This window comes from Maylandia zebra, linkage group LG14 (assembly GCF_041146795.1).
Source record: "Maylandia zebra isolate NMK-2024a linkage group LG14, Mzebra_GT3a, whole genome shotgun sequence".
Lineage (NCBI taxonomy): Eukaryota > Metazoa > Chordata > Actinopteri > Cichliformes > Cichlidae > Maylandia > Maylandia zebra.
This window is the reverse complement of record NC_135180.1, coordinates 40,683,922-40,695,951: the sequence shown is the minus strand read 5'-3', so window position 1 is coordinate 40,695,951 and position 12,030 is coordinate 40,683,922.

The following is a 12,030-nucleotide window of genomic DNA, read 5'->3' as shown; positions in this document are numbered from 1 at the left end:
CTAAATAAGACTAAATAAGCCCAAGGCTCTCCAAAATTTAACTTAACATGAAATAACAAAACCATACAGAAATTATAATTATATAATGCATCAGGCAATAAACAAGACATGCAATACACGTAGGAAACTAGGAAAACCATCACTGCATTAAAAATTGTTGTTAATCTGTAGTGAAAAGGATCAAGAAAAAAACACTTTTCTAGTCTATTTGAGCACTCAGAGCTCCTTTTACTACTAGGCTCATTCACCCAAACACACTTTCATGCAAACAATTTTTTAAAATGCAACAAAGCACTTTGTTTCACACTTGCACACATGCTCACACTCCTAATGGGTGGAGGCAAAAAGGACACTTTGACATGTAGACTGGAGTAGCCAGGGATTGAGCAACCAACACTGTGATTGGTAGACGACCCTCCTAAGTCTCAGTTGCCCCAATTCGTATGTTCGTTAAGAATATGAAAAATATATTTTTTTAATTTCAAATCTACAGGAAACAACCTCCTCTGATTCCATACACTTATACAATTGCTTCTAGCATCATTTTTATTAACTCAGATATGAAAGACAAGAAATGTTTTTTTCTCTTATTTGATTTTTTAGACATTATTTATAGAGTCCCAGAATTTTGGGGGAAAAGATTTTTGTATAAATGTAATTCCCTTGTCTTTTTCATTTCAGGTGATTGTGTTGCAGTTCCACATTTTCCTGCTGACCGTGTCAGCATTATCTTAGCAATTTGTTTCATATTAACTGCAGCAGCTATTTCTGTGTGGAAATGGAAACAAAACAGATCTAAAGGTATCTAACTCTGGTAACTCTTAACAATTTAATGTGAATAAGCATTAGTGACCTTTACAGTGTACCTACTGTATCATGATAGATGGCATTCATTTAAAAAGCCCCTGATCCTAGACGCATGGCCCAGAATCTATAGCAATGAAATGTCAAAAAAAATCTGTTTTGTTGAAGGGTAGTTTCTAATATTCTTTATTTAATGTCCATTATCGTCCTTCAAACCATATTAGAAATGTTTTAATTAAATTATGTGACACATTTTTTTCTGCCAATTTCAACAAAATAACTATTTATGCGTTTACACAGAAAGAAAGAGACAGAAAGTAGAAGAGCTGCTCATGGCAGAAAGCAAGAAGTCTGAAGAATTACAGAAGAAAGATGAAGAACTGAAAGACTTGGGGGAGCTGATTAATATACTGATGAAACAACAGATTGACCTGAAAGAAGTGAAAAAAGAACTCGGAGATCAAAGCAATACATTTGCATCTGAGGTGGAGAACCTGGGCAAGCAGTTTCTGGAAGTGGATAAGAACACAGAAAAGGACAGAGCAAAGGGATACATGGATCTGAAAAGCATTATAACTAAAAGCAAAAACAGATTACCACAGCAAAGAGCAGCATATGGAGAGATGGAAACAAACATTGAAAGACATCTGATTAGGACGCAGCAAGCATGTAATAAAATGAGAAACATAAAAACAATAGCAGAGAAACAGAAGGAAAACATAATTTTGCAACTGTCAGAGATAAAGAAACAGAAAGAAACTATTCATAAGAAATCAAATTTAGAGTCAAACCAGGAAACCTTAAACATTTAAATACAACATATACAACTACTTAAAAAAAACAACTCAGGTGCTAAAACAAACACACACACATATATTTTAGATGTACTGTATATTAACCTGACAATATTTTTTATTTGAGTAGAGTTAAATAAGATGAATGCAACTTTACAAACTTTACAAACTTTACAACTTTTTCAAATACATGAAGGTAAAGTTTGAGCTTTCTTTTTTTTCAGCTTGTTTGCTTAAATCTCTAGCAAGAGCCATTTGCTCTTTTGGTGAAAAGGCTTAACTGAATAAAAAAATTAATATCTTTTTGCATTTTTCTGATGACATTTTCTGAAGGCAGTTATTTATTTATTTATTTAAAAACTGTGCTGTAATAGAGAAGAAATCAAAGTTATTATCTTGTCCAGATAAGATCTCATTTATTTCTGTGCTGCAGTTCAGCCATTCAGTCATAACTCAACACATAATGCACATCACATTACATCAAAAGGTTCTTCAAAAAATAAAACTATACATTTCATAAACAAAACAAATAAAGTTACATACTATAAAGTATTCTGGCAACCGTCAGTGCTACCTCTGGGCCTTCTTGTTAATAAACGAGTAAGCTGCTGATAAAATGAGAATAGCCTGTATCCCTTTATTGGGTGAGAAAATCATGACATATAATTTTCTTAGGTCAGATGGAAAAGATATCTGATCCTTAAATGGCTGAATGGGCCTAACAGAGCATGATACAGATGTATAACATGCTTATAAAATACGATGTAATGCAGCAGATGAACTTATCACAAAATATATAAAACATATAAACAGCAATATGAAACAAACACATAGATAAAGCAGTAATATTTCATGTTTAACTGAAGAAACATAAAACTGAAGTTAATATGCTTGACGTTTATTTTCAGGGATATTTTGGTGCGAGTGCTTACACACTTTAACTTTTTGAATGTATACCTTTTCACTGCCCAGTGCTAATTTATTTATTTAACCATTGCTAATTATTTTAAACTTTTCTAACAGCCTTCATCAAGAAAGAGCAGTCTGTGTCTTCACCTCCGCTCTTCTATATATCTCTGAGCTGGCACTTCTTCCTCTCCTCTTCCTCACACTGTTGAATTTGTCCTGGTGTATCATCAAGAGTAGAAAAACCTTGTGTCTGGGCACCTCTCGCCTTGATGGATTTCTCAGTCTCTCTTGACTCTGGGCACACAATCCTAAGGCAAAGTAAACCAACCATGGCACTTAACAAAAAATAGCAAAAGTTACAGTGGTCCTGAGAGGCCAAAAGGAGTGCAACTTAAGAAAACACCATCAAATTAAAAACACCATAAAACACAACAGAAATCGAAAAAAGATTACAAAGAAAGAAAACAAATAGAAAAATGCAGCAAAAGCTAAAAGAATAAACAAATCAGTCACTAACTTGACAAACCTGATGCGGAAGTGTGGTGGTGGATAATTTTTTTGCAAAAATGGCTGAACGCTCAAACAGCATGACGAAGACTAATGTCAGGGTTTCTGGGTTGTGACCCAGTGCTTTCAGTTCATTCATGTTCACTGTTTATTTTCCACATGTTCTACTTCTACTGTGTCAGATTATGTTCAGCTGTGTTCTCATCGTCAGTCAGTCCGTCAAATAGAACTCACGTTCTACTTGCTTTAAAAGCCTCTACTTTAGAATGCACACTGTTCATGCTGTCTAAACACTGGCAGGAAGCTGTGGAGGACAGGAGGGCCATGATGCTCAGCTGAATATCACTTTTACGGTCCTCCACAAACATCAGGATCATTTACACTAATGATAATGTTAGTTCAGTTATTTTGCTGCCTAATCTGGTTCTATCGGTGGTGTTGAGCTAAATGGACGTTTTTTATAAGGCGAAACGAGCAGAAAAATAGTAGTTTATTCGGATTAAACCTGTGTTCTAATCCTGCATCTTAGGACACATGTGATTTCCATGTGTAAAAACTGCAGGTGTCCAGAGTCAAGACAGACTGAGAAATCCACTGCTGCATGATGTTATCTTATAGATATATTTCTCTTTTTCTTTTATTATAAAAACAAGTTTTATTTTTATTTATTGCATTTAGAGGGCAGGTGACCTCTAAAGGTCCTCTAAATTGGAACTCTAAATTGCATTCTATATATATTCTAATGTCTTAAGCCACAGTTATATCTGTCACACTGCATGTCTACTTCAGGTTAAGCGAACATCCAACGGTTATATTCACAATAACCACAGTATCTACCAGCATATAAAGTAAAACTGTATTGTGGTATAACTGCTAAACTATAATAAACCACTACCTTAAAAAACAAAAATTGAAGCTCTAATAGGAAGGCAAATATAAGTTTGAAATGTTGAAACATTTTAAGAATAGTGATTCTAAATGTTTGTTTCTTTTCAAGGTTTCTTTTTTGTTTGTTTTAGTCTTGATATGTCATAAATTCATAAATATATCTGACAAATATGCTGTTTTCTATATTCCATTGTATAAACTGAATCTGAAAATGTATTTTTATTATGTTTCTAATTAATACATGTACATGTCTTCTAAATGTATAATTAATAGATCCACATAATACAGGTACAAATAAAGAGACACATGGGCTAAAAAATAAGTTTATACAGGACAGTGTATTACATGCCCAATATAAGAAAACTGGCCATAGAAGTTACAAAAAGTCACATGTATTGTAACTGAAATCAAAGAGTCAAACATAAATGCAGCTGCCAGTATAATATATGAAGATAACACCTAATAACACCAATAGCAATTAACATAATAAAAATTACTCTGTGCTTTAGTTACATAGCACTTAAAGTTGACCTTTGCAAATTGGGTTTACTATAATATTCACTTATTATTTATTGGACTCTGTTAAGTGCATGCCCTGCCTTTTGTATGCAAGAGTCAGAAAGATTTTAAAATTAAAAACAAATGCTAAATAATTATCGAATACCTTTTAACTAAAACACACATGGCTTTGTTATGTTTTGCTACGGTGGAATTTTAGATAAACTTAATCTTTAATCACTTCTTTCCTATTTCTTTTTTTTTTCCATGTCAGACATCTGCCAGTAAACATGTTCACCTCAAACTCATCTGTATTGAGAGCTGCACTTGTAATAGCAGCTGACAACAGTGTCCGTATTGAAAAGTGATAGCATGCAGTGTCTTATAAAAAACATCTCTGATGAGGTATTAACAAATATAGGGAGAACAAGGTTGTTTAACAACAACAAAAATAAATGTTGTAAGATACACGTAGCTCTTACTTCTAAGCTGATGGCTTAAGAGCAACGAATCTTGAATAGATGAAAGTAAATGCTAAAGCAACATGAAAAGCATCAAAATCAGAAATCTATTCAACCATCACTTGGATGGATCATTTCAGAATGGTTTAGAAGTGCATCATAGTGCAGAATCAGCACTTTTAATCATGTTCAGTGATCTTTTATTAATTGTAGATTCCTACTTCAAAGGTGATCTTGACCCTCTGAAAAACACATTTGGTAATAAGCGTGGTGGGTGGTTTTTGACAATATCTTTACATTTAAGAAAGAAAATGCTGATGTCAGAGCTAGTTTTTACCCACTGAGGCACTTAGGATAAAACATAAAATCCAAATACCTGTGCGTTTGGATTTGATTGTAATATTTTATTTGTTTCAGTCATTAAATTGCTTCTGGTTGTACCAAGAAGTTAAAGAAAAGAGGAATTTGTATCTTTGTTCTAGCTTTGGAACAGCCTGGCCTCCTCTTAGGACCTCACCAACACTCAGTAACACTTTTCAAAACCTATTTCAACACTAATTTTCCTTTCCTTCCTTCCTAAATTTGCCTTCACATTTCTTTTTAGTTTTTTCTTGTGGTTATGTGTATTGTGTTGTTATTATTGCTTTCATGATATAGTTTAACAGTATTTTGGTCAGTATTGTTTTTTTGTGCTTATAAATGAACTGACTTGACTTGGCACTGGATATTTTAATTTAATGTGATTTGTTTTATTCATTGTCAATTCATAACAATCATCATCTAGAGGAGCTTTCTTACTAATTGCACTTCCCCAGCAAGTGGGGTACACACTGAATAGGTTCGTGTCTATTTCAGCACTAATATAATGCACTTTGTGTCCCATTGTCAGTGAACAATCAAGCAAATCAAAAATATAAATATATGTCAAATACAGAACACTATAAATTATGATATCATGATTATCATCATATTTTAAGATATATATTTTTCTATAAGTTATAGAGAAATATATAGTATTCCGATATGGTTTTCCTAAATAAAGTAACAATAATAATAATAATAATAATAATAATAATAATAATAATAAAATGTAAAATGAGTACCTCATTTCTTTTTCTGTTTTGTCTCATTGTTGTAGGTATCCATTTGTAGATGAGTTACCTGAACATTTTTATACACTGAAACAGATAAAAAAGTTTTGAAATAAGTAGTGTGTGGTGACAGAAAGATAACTTACTCATTAGTCTATTTGAAAGAAATTCTCACATAAAAAAAAACACTCACTCTTGGTGATACTGTGTTACAGCTTCCTAATTTTACAATTAGTTCACTGAGACTCAAAACTATGCAGGAGAGATGAGTGTAAGATTATTATATTTTTACTTAAGTTCTATTTGAGTTCTATAAACATAAACACTCTTACAAACACTTTTACAATACTCACCAAAAAGACTCAAAAACAACACAAACTTCAACAATACCTACTGCACAATCATCTCACTTTACCGCAATTGCACATGACCACGTTGTATTGTCTGTTGTTCTGTCTGTGTTTATTGTACATAGATATAGTTAGTGGCAGTATCTTTTTATTGTTTTAATTTTACTTAAATTTAGCAAGTTGTTATTTATGTCACAGTCCTGGGTCTCCTGACCCAGCGTTTTTAGTTCTTTGTGGTTTTTGTATTATTGTACTTGTGTGTGTGATTTATTCTATGGCTTCTAGTTTTGATCCCTTGCCCTTCATGTCTCTCTGTGTCCCCTCTGTTCTGTGTAATTGTGTGTCTTTGCATGTTTGAGTTTCTTGTTTTCTGTCACTCTGCATTGTGCGTTATGTTCTCATGGTTGGTCTTTTGTTTCTCCCTCTAGTCTAGTCTCTTGTGTTCCAAGCTGAGTATTTCCCTGTGTATTTTGGTTCTTAGACCTCTGCCTTATGGTTTATGTCTCTGTGTTTCTTAGTTGCTGTCTCCACTGTGTCAAGTTTGCGTCTCTGTGTGATACTTCCTGTTTTACTTTGATGGTCCGTGTCTTATGTGAATGTGTCCTGCTTTGCTTGTCTCGTGTGACGGAGTGACCCGTCTCAAGGCAGAGTCCGCTGAGTATGGCACCGCCACCATTAGGTCGCCACCATTAGTTCGATTTGGCACCCGGGGCGGCGTATCTTTCTGACGACCGAGTAGAGGAATAAAAGGGGTGAGGAGCAAGTTGTGAGCCGCATCGGGGGTGGCTAGATTTTGGTTCCCACTTACTTGTTAAGGGCGTCGGTCGGGGAGACGTGCGGGGGGATCGCCAATCGTGCAGGGTGACGCAAGCCGATGGTATGGGGGTGTGGGGTTTAAATAATGAGTTCACGTGTGTCTGGACCGTCATGAGAATGGCCTCATTACGTGGGCCGTTAATGTGTATATGAAGTCGGGTAGACTTCCGGGAAATAGTTGAGAGCCTGTATCAATGTATATGTTTTGTGAGTGTATAATGAAAAAGAAATTCTGGGGGAGGGAGACGGGGATTAAAGTTAGAATAAAGAATTGGTGGTGACGCCAAGGGGGAGGGGTTACGGGATATAAGAGACGGCGAGCCGGATATGAAGGGGAGTGTGTTGTAACATACAGGCGGTGTAGCGCGGATCTCAGTTTTATGTCTTTGCAACCATCTTTTTATGCACTGGGGAGGCCGTTTCAAATAAAGTATCCACACTAATACCTTACCGACTACGCCTGTGTTTGTCCGGGAGAGGTCTGGAAGGGGACCCCGTGACATATGGTGTCAGGAGTGGGATGGCTAGTCGGAAGAGGAAAACGCGCCTCCCAGCAAAGCGCACAGGGCTGCGGTCCCAGCAGCATGAGCTTCCGGGGGAGAAGACAGCAGAGGAGCTGGCGTGGGACACAGTGCCGGCGTCGTCTTCTTCAGCAGAGGAGGAGGAGATTTCCGGCAGGATTGGTCCGGAGTTGCCTACAACCTCGACCGCAGCACGTGATGGAGAACTGATTGCGATGATGAGGGACTTCCTGGCGGGACAGCAAAGGAGAGAGACGGTGTTATTGGCAGAACTCAGGGGGCTGAGGACCGTTCCCTCTCCTAATGCGCTGTTGCCGGCGGATTCAGCTAGTCAGCAGAGCTCAGGGCAAGTGTTAGCGGGAGCTAGCACTACGGCCGCTACGGCTACACCGAGCACGGTAACAGCGAGTAGCCCCAGGATGGTGCTGCCTACCCCGGCCCGGCAGCGAGAATCCCGGCCGTCGTTACTGGAGGAACCGGCTCGCCAGTCCCTGGCAACGACAAGCAGCCTCGACCAGACGGGCGGAGAGTGGAGGCGATCGGAGGGGCCAAAGATTCCACCGTACCAGATGGGGGAAGATATTGAGAACTATTTGTTGCGCTTTGAGCGAGTGGCCAGAACCTGGAGATGGCCGGAGAATGAATGGGCCTGTCGGCTAGTTCCGTTGCTAGCGGGGAAGGCGTTGGAGGCCTATACCGCAATGGATGAAGAAAGAGCCCACTGTTATGAGGATTTAAAAGCTGCCTTGTTAGTTAAATTTGACATTTCCCCGGAGACGTATCGGCAGCGGTTTCGCTCTAATATTATTCCACCTGGGGAGAGCCCCACCGAGACGTACTACCGGCTGAAAGGACTGTACCGGCGCTGGCTTCGACCAGAGCAGCATACGAAGGACGAGATGGGAGAAGCGATTATTTTGGAGCAGCTAATTCGAGTTCTTCCAGGGGAGGTGAGGACCTGGGTGAGGGAGCATGAGCCCGCGGACGGACTGGCCGCAGCCAAGTTGGTGACGCAGTATTTCAATGCGCGGAGAGGAGCGGCCCCGGTCCGCTCAGCTGGGACGCCACAGCGATCGTCCCCGCAATCCGCGGGTCTGCCAAAGCGGGAGAGTAACCCCGAGCCATCCGGGGCCCCCAAGGTATCCACTCTACGAGGAGCGGGTAAGGACTTTCTTTGTTATTACTGCCAGCAGCCAGGCCATAAAGCCTCGGTGTGCCCCATCCGGAAGGCCAAAGTCACTGGGGCCTGCTATGCACCTCGGCTGGAGGCGGAACCAACAAAGGTCCAGCCAGCTGAGGGGCAACGCTATAAAACTGTAAGGGTAAATGGGCAGCAGGTTACTGCTTTGCTGGACACTGGTAGTTTTATGTCATTAATTAAGCAAAGCTTGGTACCAGTGAACTGTGTGGACTATAGTCGACAAGAAGAAGTGTTATGTGTGCATGGTGACAAACATCCCTACCCAAAGGTGGAAATAACAGTGACTATTAATGACCAGCCATATTTATTGTCTGTTGGGGTGGTACAGAATTTGCCGGTAGAGGTTATTCTGGGGATGGATGTGCCTGTGCTTATGGATTTGTTGCAAGAAAAAGAAGAGCGGGACACAGAGACAAAAGGGAGGGAAACGGGGAATGTTCAAATGAAGGTGTTAGGCCCAGTGGTCACTAGGGCCCAGGCGAAGGCGGGATGCCAACCCCTGCCAGACTTGGACAGTAGGCTGTGCGAGGGTGGCACGAAAGGGCCGAGAAAATCTCGTCGCCAACGCCGCTTTGAGAAGCAGCTATGGTCCCAGGGACCGGGCAATAAGAACATGAAATGGGATGTACCTGAAAATATTTCTGTGTTGCAAAGGGAGGATGAGACGTTGGAAGTGTTGTTTGCTAATGTGCCTGAAGGGGGAACAGGGAAATGGGGAGGAAAAGAGAAGTTTGTGGTTGAGAAAAATGTGTTGTATGCAGTTGATGGGGACCACCAGCGGCTTGTGATCCCTGCTAGTTGTAGACCTCTCATTCTGCATTTAGCTCATACCCTCCCCTGGGCAGGCCATTTGGGTCGCCAAAAAACCTATTTACGGGTTAGTACGCATTTCTTTTGGCCGTCAATGTATACGGATGTACAGAAGTACTGTCGTGCATGCCCTGTGTGTCAGAAAACTTGCCCAGCGCGCAAATCGGATCGGGCTCTGCTACAACCCTTGCCGGTCATCTCTATCCCCTTCCGTAGGGTAGCTATGGACATTGTGGGTCCGTTAGTAAAAAGTGGTCGGGGTTATCAGTACATATTGGTGGTGTGTGATTACGCGACCCGTTTCCCAGAGGCGTTTCCGTTGCGAGCGATCACAGCCCCTAATGTTCTGCGCGCACTGATACAGTTGTTTTCTCGGGTGGGGATACCTGATGAGATTTTGACCGACCAAGGGACTAACTTTACGTCGAAGTTAATGCAGCTCTTCCACACTCAGTTAGGCGTTTCGGCCATCAAGACGTCACCGTACCATCCACAGACAGATGGGTTGGTGGAGAGGTTTAATCAGACTCTCAAACGGATGTTACAGAAGTTTGTGTCAGACACGGGAAAAGATTGGGACCAGTGGTTACCCTTTCTTTTGTTCGCGTATAGAGAGGTTCCACAGGCGTCCACGGGGTTCTCCCCCTTTGAGTTACTGTATGGGTGGGAGGTACAGGGGCCGCTTGATCTCGTTCGAAAGGGGTGGGAGTCTTCGACCGTGGCTCCAAATGAGAAAGGGGTGGTGCAGTTTGTGCTGGAGATGAGAGAGCGGTTGGAGCGGTACCAGGCCGAGGCCGAAGCCAATCTGCGGGATGCTCAACGAAGCCAGAAGATCTGGTATGACCAACAGGCCCGGCAACGTGAGTTTCAGCCCGGACAAAAGGTGCTGTTACTTCTCCCTTCTTCCAACAGTAAACTGCTGGCGAAATGGCAAGGGCCCTATATCGTGCTTCGCCGAATGGGACCAGTGACGTATGAGATCCATCATCCGGGAAAAAAGAAACCGAAACAAACCTACCATGTGAACCTCCTGAAGGAATGGGTGGAGCAGCCCCGTCCGGCTCCGAGGGAGGCACTGATGGCCAGGGTGGTGCAAGGAGGAGGACAGAGTGAACCTGAGCAGGCTACGGATCCAAGGTCTCCGGTATTGACTCATCTGACCTCACAGCAGGCTGCGGAGCTACTGAAAATTCTGCAGGAGACGCCTTCGCTGTGTTCCGTTAACCCAGGTCAGACTACCTTGGTTGAACACGTGATCCGGCTAAAAGAGGGACAGCCCATCCGGCAACGGCCCTATCGGGTTCCGCAACACTTGGTGGAGAAGCTGCGACAGGAGGTGGAGAAGATGCTGGAGCTTGGAGTGATCGAGCCGTCCTGCTCCGAATGGTGCAGCCCGGTGGTCATTATCTTCAAAAAGGATGGCTCTTTACGCATCTGCATCGACTTTCGAAAGCTAAATGCCATCTCCGAGTTTGATGCGTACCCCATGCCGCGAATTGAGGATTTACTGGAGAAGATTGGGGCTGCCCAGTATATCACCACTTTGGACTTGTGCAAAGGCTACTGGCAGGTGCCACTGGAGGAGACGTCGAGGCCGTACACTGCTTTCAGGACCCCTGCCGGGCTCTTCCAGTTTACCGTGATGCCCTTTGGCCTACATGGGGCACCGGCTACCTTCCAAAGGCTGATGGACAAGTTGTTACAGGGCTGTGACGGTTATAGCGCCGCCTACCTGGATGATGTCGTCATCTTCAGCCACACGTGGGAGGAGCATATGCAGCATTTGTCGGAGGTCTTGGGAAGAATTCATAAGGCCGGGCTGACTCTGAACCCCTCGAAGTGTGAATGGGCGCGGCAGGAGACTCGCTACTTGGGCTACCAGGTGGGACGAGGAGAGGTGCGACCGCAGCTGGATAAGGTGGAAGCTATCCAGAATTGTCCTCGGCCTCGCACCAAGAAGGAGGTGCGGGCTTTCCTGGGACTGGTTGGTTGGTACCGAAGGTTTGTGCTCCAGTTTGCAACAATGGCGGCGCCGCTGACGACATTACTGGGGAAGAACCAACGAAATCCGGTCATATGGACCGCAGCATGTGAACAGGCGTTCCAGGGACTGAAAACATGCCTGTGTTCGACCCCCGTGCTCTGGAGTCCGGACTTTAAGAAGCAGTTTTTGGTCCAGGTGGATGCCTCCAAGAGCGGCCTGGGAGCCGTGTTGGTTCAAGGGGACCCGGGCGAGGAGCACCCGATCCTATATCTGAGCCGCAAGCTGCTGCCGCGGGAGACCAATTACTCGACGGTGGAGAAGGAGGCTCTGGCGATTAAGTGGGCGCTGGAGAAACTCCGGTATTACTTACTGGGAAGAGAGTTTGTGTTGGAGACT